This window comes from Rousettus aegyptiacus, unplaced genomic scaffold (assembly GCF_014176215.1).
Source record: "Rousettus aegyptiacus isolate mRouAeg1 unplaced genomic scaffold, mRouAeg1.p scaffold_m13_p_2, whole genome shotgun sequence".
NCBI lineage: Eukaryota > Metazoa > Chordata > Mammalia > Chiroptera > Pteropodidae > Rousettus > Rousettus aegyptiacus.
The window spans coordinates 98,970,471-98,980,715 of record NW_023416295.1 but is presented as its reverse complement, the minus strand read 5'-3'; the positions used below and the strand labels follow the sequence as shown (position 1 = coordinate 98,980,715).

Genomic DNA, 10,245 nt, shown 5'->3' with positions numbered 1-10,245 from the left:
AGGGCTCTAAGGCGGCAGTAGTCCCCAAACTTTTTGGCACCAGGGACCGGTTCTCCTATGAGAATCTAATGCCTGATGATCTGAGGTAAAGCTGAGGCGATGATGACAGCATTGGGGAGTGGCTGCAAATAGAGGAAGTTTCTCTCCCTGGCCAGCCGCTCACCTCCTGCTGTGAGGCCCAATTCCTAACAGGCCACTGGCCTCCACGGGGAAGTTGGGGACTCTTGCTCTAGGGTATTTCTTTCTAGCTTCTGGTAGCAGTTGCTGGTAACCTTTGGTGTTTCTTGGCTTGTAGTTGCATCACTCCAATCTCTGCCTCCATGATCACCTACATGGTCGTATTCCCTCTGTTTGTGTGTGTCTATCTCCAAATTTTCTTATAGGGACACCGGTCATTGGATTAGGGCTCACCTAATCCAGTATGATTTTATTTTAGCAAAGACTACGTTTCCAAAGGTTACATTAACAGGTTTTGAGTAGGTATTAATTTTGAGGGAAGGGAGACACCGTTCAGCTCAGTAGAGAAGTCTCTCTTTTCATGTCTTCATGGCAACAGGGAAAGGACTATATATGTATGTATATATATATATATATATATATATATACACACACACACACACACACACACACTTATATATATAAATATATACACATATATATATGTATATATGTATGTATGTATTTTTTTAACCATTATATTTTTGAACTGGTAATTACTATACAAAGACTGCTTTTTGGGATAGTGGAAGTAGAAGACCCCACCAGCTTTCTGCTGAGCTCTCCTGTTAGTGACTTGAAATTCCCACCTGTGGAATCAGTAATGGGTTGTTAATAAAAACAGGGCTATTATCTTTATCTATCAGGGAAGTGTTCTTTTGTCCTTTTCTCTTAGTAGGTAACTGTGTATTATTTGATCAGATAAAGTATCTTCTAGCTTGGCACAATGAAGTGAGTATCTGGTCTTAACAGAAAAGGCAAGTAAATTTAATGGTAATGTGAACTAATAAGAGGGTGCAGCATAAAAGCAGACCCAGGCATAAGGAATTGACACCTCTGGTAATGAAGGGGGTGGGGCAACAGTGGGAAGAGGGATTTTGTGAAAAGGGGTTGTCTTCTTAGTTTCCCTAACCATTTATTTTGCCTCCAGGCAGAAAGAGTAACTGGAGGTTTAAAGTAGTGGTGAAAACACATGCTGGCACTTAGCAAGCCGCCTCTGGGTAAGCATCTTATTGTTCTCAATGTTCTTATCTAGAAAATAGGGTCATACTACTGACCACAAAATGTCGTTATTAAATATCTCACACACACACACACACACACACACACACACACACACACACACACTGTATCTGGCCCATAATAGGTGTTCAATAAATGTTAATTCCTTTTCCCAAACACTCCTTGATATTACCATTTCCATTGAAAAGTTAAAAACATGGAACAGGAGAATGAATGCTATGATTTTCAGAAAATGTGAATATCTTGACATTTCATTTATGAATCTTTTTCTACTTCTCATGCAGCTATGTTTCTTTAAGTTACCGCAAGTCAGTAACAATTTGCAATTAAAATTGGTACATGGGTATCTGAAATGTAAAGATAATCAATTACGGAAAACATGCCTCACTATTTCACCACTGTCCCTCTGCACTTCAGCCCAAGCATTTTCCTTTCCTAAATGGTCTCATTTTGTCACGTGCCCTGATTTTAGAGTGTAAGCAGGTGGCGGGTAGAGACAGTCCCCTTTGTAGAGAAACCTTTATAGTTTATATTCCAGGAATTACATGATTAATTTTCACTATTTGTTGCTTTCATTCTTTTACCTTTCTTTTGCATGTTTGCAAAACAGAGGTTACTGTTATGCTCCCTCAGCACCCATGTGAATATCGGGGACCATTCTGTTGTCAAACTCTTTGCAGCTGGTTCCTGGCTAGTATTTTGTAATCCATTCTGAAAAATTTAATAGCCCTTATTTTTCATGTCAACTGTGTTTTCTGCCTTAGATATAGTAAAGGTCAAGGCTTGATTGGGCCATCAATTCCCTTTCCACACGTCTTTAAGAGGCACCAGGAATTCATATTCATAAGGCTGTTTGACATTATGATTTTCCTCAAAGACACTTTATTAATTCCACTTATAAGCATTGATTTGTCCTTGAATTTGTGTGATTTATCCTTCCAATATGTGCTCGTATTTCTTAAATTTTCTTCTTTTTTTATTTCTTTGTGAATGATTCTTAAATAATTTCAAACTGTTGAATGGGTATCAGACATCAGTTTTGTGAACCAAAAAAACCAAAAAAGTGTAAAAACAAAGCTGAGGACTGAGATCATGTTGCTAACATTTTCTTTGCCAAGAATAATAATGATAATAATAATAATAATAATAATAATAATAAAGTATCATTTTCTATCATCATTTCATAAAAGAACATTTAACATCAAAGCAAGAGGTAATCTTCTAATAAAGGACAGTCTTTTAAGAGGAATGTATTGAAGAAGAAAAACTTGCTACATGTTTCTATTTCTCTTTTTGTCTGGGACTAGTGAAGATTTCTACAAAGACATGTGGGTTTCACTGCCTTAAGACCTCTACCTATACCCCCTTTCTAGTTTGCTTTGAGTACTTTCTGTTATCTTTGTTTTGCGAGGCTGTCCCTACCCGATACTTTCCCCTCCTGCTGCTCCAGCAGCATTCAAAGACCTTTCCCTCTGATGAGGGCTTCACTGCCACACTGGAAAAGCCTCGATCATTAATTCTGTTAGGCTGGATGTCAAAGGAGCTGGTGGTGGTGAAAGCCCAGCAGAGGTGGCAGCCGTCTGCTGTCATTCCAGAGCTATCCCATCACTTACTGTGCACAGAGGTAGCTTTACAGTTCTCGTTCATCCTTGCTCTTCTCATCTCAGCTAGAAGAACCCAATGCCTTTCATCTTGGTGCCATGACTCAAGGTCTTTGCCATTCATCTTGATTTCTGTAAGTTTTTGTGTCATAGTCTGGATCATGTTCCAATGTTAAACACAAAAATGCAGGTGTCTACAGAACAAGAATTACTATACTTTTGGCTTTGATCAGGTTTTCTTTCTGAATTCCAAGCACAGCTTCTGCAAAATGGGGAAGAAGATGAAGTGTCTGCTGTGCCCGGGGTTTTCTCTCTGCTTCATTTTCATCTACCCGTTCTCCGGAGAGCTGGGGGCTTTGTGCTATCGTTTACTTTTCCTCCAGAGCGCAAGTAATCTGATAAAACTGCTCACAATAAGGGGTTAGGAATGTAATTTCTTCCCTCCCCGAGGTTTTTACACACAATGAAGTGGAAAGAGAGTTCAGCTTTGGAGTCTGAAGGATTTAATTCCAGCCTTGGCTGTACGTGTTGCTATGTGACTTGGGCAATTGATATAATTTCTCTGAGACTGTTTCTTCACCAACTAAATGAGAATGATAGTATCTATTTCACAGGCTTAATGTAGAATTTAAATGTTACCGTGAGTGGTCAAAATGCTTTATAATGTGAAAAGTGTTTTGCTTGTTAGTCTTTTTCTTGGGTTGTAAATAGTAGAAACCTACCTGAGCTAACTTGAGTAAGGATACTGGGTCTGATCAAGCAAGTTTCATTTAAGGCAAGATTGAGAGGTCGTGGGAAACCAAGAGCTTCTCTTTCTCCATGTGTAGCAGATCCTTCTAGTGTTCACCAGTATCTGGGGCTGCTTTTCTTTATAGACACAAAGTAAGGTTATATTTCCTAGTCTTTCTTGCATTGAGGTAGAACTATATGACTGAGTTCTGGGCAATAGAGGTAGAAAGAAGTAATATATCCCTCTACTAGGTCTGATTACAAAATGTCCCATGTGATTTTTCATGTTTTCTTTTTTTAATACTGGGATGGTATGGGATGATTCCAGGAGGATCTTGAAACCACAAGATTGTGGGATGAGATGAGATTAAAAGAGCCTAGGTCTCCAAGTCACCGCTTCGAAAGATGAAGAAGAGATGCCCAACCAGAACATTAGCCTTGGACTTTGCATGAGCAAGAAATAAACTTGTGCTAGGTCCCCGAGATTTGGGATTGTTTCTGATAGTAGTTAGTCTGCTGTAATACACTATATCTCTAGTTTACTTCTTTCTACCCCTGTGTCATCTGTTTCTCACTGTACACTAGCTTTCTCTGCCTTCTTATTCATCACTGTGGAAAATGGCCCCAGCAGCCGCAACCAGTTGACTTCTCTTCCATTCAAGAGGACAACTTGGTTAAAACTAAAAATACTTTTGTCGTATTTCAAATCCTTTTGAGAGAACTGAGTTAGGTTCAGCTCGTATTGGGTGCCAATTCCTGAACCAATCAATATACAATATCTGTGAGGATAAGGAGGAGGAGCAATTTCCAGAAAAGTGGTGCATGGCAGCCAATCTAAAACATGTTTACCACGGTGCTCCATATTTACTGTTAACATTTTAAAAAAGAACATGGAAAGAGCAAAGACATCCTTTTCTTCCTCCAAAAGAATGAATCTCCAAGGATGGATTTGGTTTTTCAGTCCCAAAAGAATGAATCTCCAAGGATGGCTTTGGCTTTTTAGTCTTCAGGTAATAATTTACTTCTTGGGACTGGGTAGTCTTTCCCAACTGCTCTCAGACTATACAGGTTTCAATGTCACCCTTCCAGTTCAGAGGCCCTGGATTAGGAGCTGCATATTCTGGCCTGTGGGCCATACCAGACATGATTACCATGCTGGTAAGTGCAGTAGATCAGGGATGGAAATCATAATCTGGTGCAGGAAAGTCCATAAGGTGATGTGTGAATGGTTCTGCAGTAGATGATAGACAAGAATAGGAGTTTTACTCTCCAAAAAGTACAGAACGAATATCACAAAACAAAAAAGAAGCCACAGAAATACCGGCTTTTTCATGTAAATAACTTTCCATATTATTGTTCCAACTGTCTAAAAGATAAAAGTTAAGATTCTGAGCATAACACCCAAGGCCCTTTGTAAGCAATTCTTCCAGTAGGTCCTCTCACATGTTCCATCACCATCCTCTAACCAGGTTAAACCATAAGCATTTTCCTGAGATGATCACATTCTCTAATGCCTCAGTTTTAGCGTATGGTTTCCCCTCTGCCTGGAATATCCCATTTCTGTCAAGAGCAAATAACCCCAGATGATTTCAGGACTCAGTTCCAACACATCCTCTGGGACTAACTAAACCCACAGTTTGGGTTAGACCATCTCTTCTTCATGCTCTATTATAACACTTAAATATACTTTTAAAAAATAACATTTTCCCCTCTAATTGCAAGATCAAAATATGTTAATACTACAAACTTTGGAAAGTCCAAATAAGCATGTGTGCGCATGTGTGAGCGCACGCGCGCACGCGCGCGCGCACGCACACACACACACACACATGCCCATTATCTTATCCTCCAGAAAAAATATATGTACAGTAAACTTATATACACAAAACACATGTACATATACAAATAATATCCTAAATTTTTTATTTTGTACTTGCTTTTCTCTCTTGACAATGTCATGAAGGCTTTCCTATTCATCTACAATATCATTTTTAAAAATTAAATTTATTGGAGTAACATGAGTTAATAACATAAATTTCAGGTGTACAACTTTATAACATAGCATCTGTATACTCTGTGTGCCCACCACCCGAAGTCTAGCCTTCTTCTGTCTAGTCTCCTTACCCTTTTTGCCCTTTTCCCTCCCCCCTTCATCTCTGGTAACCATTTTGTTAGCTTTTTCTATGATTTTTTTTTATCGTTTTGTTTGTTCATTTGTTGCTTTTTGTTTTATATCCTAAATACAAATAAAATCATACAGTTATTGCCCTTTCTTATCTGACTTATTTCACTTAGCATAATATTCTCAAGATCCATTTATGTTGTTGTAAATGGCAGTATTTTATCTCTACTCATGGCTGAGTAGTATTTCATTGTATATATGTACCGCATCTTCTTTATCTAATCATGTGTCGAAAGATACTTAAGTTGTCTTGGCTATGTGAATAATGCTGCAGTGAACATAGGAGTAGAGATATATCTTTAGGAATAAATGCTTTCAAATTTGGCGGGTAGATACCCAGAAGAGAGATTGCTGGATCATATGATAGCTCTATTCTTAATTGTTTGAGGACCCTTCATACTGTTTTTCATAGAGTCTGCACCAATTTACATTCCCACCAGCAGTGTATAAGGGTTCTCTTTTCTCCACATTCTCTCAAACACTTGTTATTTTTTGTCTTATTGATATTAGCCATTCTAACAGGTTGAAGTGGTATCTCATTGTGGTTTTCACTTGCAGTTCCCTCATAACTAGTGATGCTGAGCATCTTTTCATATATTTGTTGACCATCTGTATGTCTTCCTAGAAAAGCAAACCATTTTTTAATCAAATTGTTTGATTTTTATAATATAATTTTAATGAATATGTAATAGTTTATGGATGTCCTATAATTTCTTTAATAAAATTTATTGTTGGGTATTTATGGTTGTTTCTATTCTTTTATTGTACTAAATAATTCTTGGATGAATGACCTTGGATGAAATCTTTGCATACTTCTCTGATTATTACTTTAAGATAAAGACATAGAAATAGCGTTGCTGGGTCAAGGGCATGTAAACAAGATCCAAAGGCAAAAAAGCAAGAGAGTTACTATCTTGGTTCACTTTCTCAGGAAGAGGAAAACTTTCCCAGGGACCTTTCTTTCCAGAAGATTTCCCCTTATGCATCATGGACAGAATTACATCATGTGCATATGCATAAACTAGGTACTGACAAGGGTAGCGAGGCTACATAATTGCCTTAGACCATTCAGACGTATTCCATCATACCTAATACCTCAAAATATGGCTTTTTGTTATTAAGAATAATTCGAAAGTAGTTTGATAGGAACCAAGTTCCTTTTGTAGTTACTGCAGGGTATTAAAATGTTTAAATGCCTTTTCTAATTTAACAGGTGACAAATAGTTCCTTATTGTCATCTTTATTTATATTTTTTTGACTATTGATGGGCATGAACATTTTTTCAAATATTTATTGGTCATTGTATATCTTTTGTGATCTACCAAATCATAGTTCATACATCACACAAACATGCACATCCTTTTAAGAGTGCTTGTGTTTTATTTTCTGAATCCTACAGATCTCAAAGCTATGTCTGCCCTATAGTCAACCCCAAATAAAGGCTTGTAAGATAGATGAGTTCAAATATATATGGGCTTACACACAGTTTGGTGTGTATTTTATAGTAATAAGTAAGACTAAGTGGGAGAGTAGTTCACAATGCTATTGACCTCTAGAGACCAGAAAGTTGTGGGGTATAGATTTAAGGCAGCCTGGGAACAGAATAAGAGATTTTCCTATGACAGGTCAGCCAGTCATGTCCAAAATACAGCTTACATTTATATTATCTCAATGTATTTTCCATTGACTGTCTTTTAAATGAGTTTTACAATGACTGTTACAATGCCATCCTTCTTTAAGCCAAAAGGGTTTTGATAGGCTATAGAGAAGAAAAATAGCATCCCAGATATTAATTATAAAATTGTTCACCTTGACAGTGATCCTTGTATTAATGAGTCGTTGTGTAATTCTCACCCAGTTTTTTGAGAATAAATTTGCCATTCTCATAGGTGAAATTGTCACAGTTTCTTAAGGCTAGAGTTACATACAGAACTCTGGAGAGCAATAGCAAGAAATATCAGTCTACTGCTGAAGAACTAATATGGTGAGTCATTGGTTTAAATCTTGAGGTTTATGGGAATTGAATAAATGTGTGTGTGTGTGTGTGTGTGTGTGTGTGTGTGTGTGTGTGTGTGTGTGTAGGGGGAGGAACTCCTGAAAGCTTCTTTTGACAATGGGAGGCTTAGAAATTTGTCTTATAAATCCAGGAGCTTGAAGTTCTGATGAGAAAAGTGCACAATTTTCTAATTTCATGATCAAAAATAAAAAAGGAATCTTTTTTTAGGAACAAAACCTAAGAACGACCTTCTATGGAGCCTTGAATAAATAAGCCAGGCCCCCTTCCTATGTGATTCATGATGTTCATCAGGACAGTGGCTAAGCAGCATCGTCTCTAAGACAATGAGTAATTGCACACCCTTCGGTCCATCAACAGCAGCTACCTAATTACATTAACATAACCAGGCTTCATGAGGAAACCGTTATTTAGATCTGTAATTATTGATAATACTATTAAATAGATTTTTACAATAATGTATCCATCTATCTCTAACAGCTTATACTTATGGTTGGCTTTTTTCTTTTTTCTTTTTTTTTAATCATAGAGAATGAATGTACCAAATCGTTCTTTGCTTTACTGGGATTTTCCAATAATTAAACATTAAAATGACTTTTGCATGGAAGACATGTGGACCATTCAACGGCTATATTATTGATTATGAAATCATGATTGATTGCAGAGTCCTGTAATCCTCCATCATTTATTTAGACATGAGCTCAATCAATGACAAGCCAATGAGAATTTTGAAGCAAATTACAAAGTGATTAAGTATTAAAACTCATTGGCACTCAGGTGCATGTGAAAAGATTATAGAAATATGCTGGTAAGAAAAAGGCTGTATGATTCTGCCACATTTGTTCTCTCCCTGCCTCACCTAGACGTGAGTCTTTGAGTATCGGTGGTAGTCCCCAAAGCCCAAGTCTTGCCTATTCACTTTGTAATAATGTCCATAGGTAGGGTATTGAGTTTGGACTGATGTTATGAATTGAATGTTTCTCTAATTCATATGTTAAAGCCCTAACATCCAATGTGATAATATTTGGAGGTAGAGCCTTTAGGAGGTAATTTGGTGAGGTTAGGTCATGAAGGTGGGCCCTCAGGGTGGAACTGGTGCCTTCATAAGAAGACCTCTGTCTCTGTTACATGAAGACACAACAAAAAGGTAGCCAGGAGGAGAACTTTCACCAGGAATCAAACTGGCCAGCACCTTGATTTTGGACTTCTCAGCCTCCAGAACTATAAGAAATAAATGTCTCTGGCATTTTGTTATGGCAACCTGAGCAGGCTAAGACAGACTGAGATCCAGGCTACTGAGAATTTGATAAAGAAGTTGGATTTTCAGGTGCGTTGTTTCATGACTATACTTTTCTTTGTATTAATTTTGTTCCTCTTTTTTTATTAGCCATCATGTCATACTTTATCAGCAATTATGGAATATGCAATTTGGATCGATTACTTAACTGCATAAGAATTTATTAAGTATATATTAATGTAGCCACCTTGGCTTTAAACTTTGAATAAAAGATATAAAAGTGAATAAATGCCTGTCACTGCAATTGAGCATGTAACGGTTTATACTTGGGTTGTAAAAAATAACTAACAACAGGGGACTGAAGTAGGTGCTGTGGGAATCCAGGGAGTGAGACTTCCAGAGGATTCCAGGAAGGCTTTTGAGAGAGATGACAGTTTGAGTTTTACTAAATAATAAAAATGCATTGGAAAATTAATATTAACACCCTAATGTTATAGAGTATGAATTATGAAACACATTAAACATATACAAAATGTAGTAAATACTATAGTAGACTTCTGTATATCTACGATGCAAATGTAATACAAGTAAGCTTTGTTTTTGATATCTCCCCTCACTTTTTTTTTTAAAGCAGGAAAATGGCAAGAGTTAATAGCTTAAGTACTATCCTTCATCCCTTTATTTTTGTTCTTATCCGGAAGTAATATCTATTCTGAAATTAATGAGTGTCACCATACATATTTTGGAATGCAAACTGCATAGGTTAAGTATGTGCATATAGAATTGTTATATGTATTTGTTAAGTGTACATCAGAACATTCTTCTAAAACTTGCCATCTTCATGTATGCATATGTTTTTGAGGTTTATGCACATCCAGATATGTTATTTCCTCACTTTTTCCGGAGGTTCTATAAATCAATACTGGAATAAACTTATACATGTCTTATATGAATTTGAAAGAGTATTTTCTAATACCTAGAAATGGGGCTCTTAAACTATTTTAAAGAAACTCTCAGACTATATTTTTATCATTTCAGGAAGGTATTGTTCCAACCCAGGAAACTGCTTCATCATTTGAACACAAACCGCAATATGAACCTTGCCAGTAACAAAGTAAAATAACACAATCATTACTTTTTTGGGGCTTCCTGTGTGCCAGGTACTGTTAAATGTGGTTTACACGCATTATTTCTTTCATCATATTTAGTTTCACCCATTCTTTTTATTTTTTCATTTCAACTT

At 36.9% G+C, this 10,245-nt stretch overlaps 1 protein-coding gene across 2 annotated transcripts in view; it reads left to right on the top strand.

The window, feature by feature from the left end:
• Positions 1-1,196: 1,196 nt before the first annotated feature.
• Positions 1,197-10,245, top strand: part of CRADD (CASP2 and RIPK1 domain containing adaptor with death domain) — a 181,372-nt gene continuing 172,323 nt past the window's right edge. The window contains exons 1-3 of one of the 2 annotated variants that reach the window (XM_016157605.2): positions 1,197-1,217; positions 7,641-7,735; positions 8,295-10,162. The gene's annotated coding sequence lies outside the window, so the exon portion shown is untranslated. Of the gene's footprint in view, positions 1,218-6,500; positions 10,163-10,245 lie in introns of those variants that run through there. The other variant, XM_016157603.2, reaches the window with a different exon arrangement.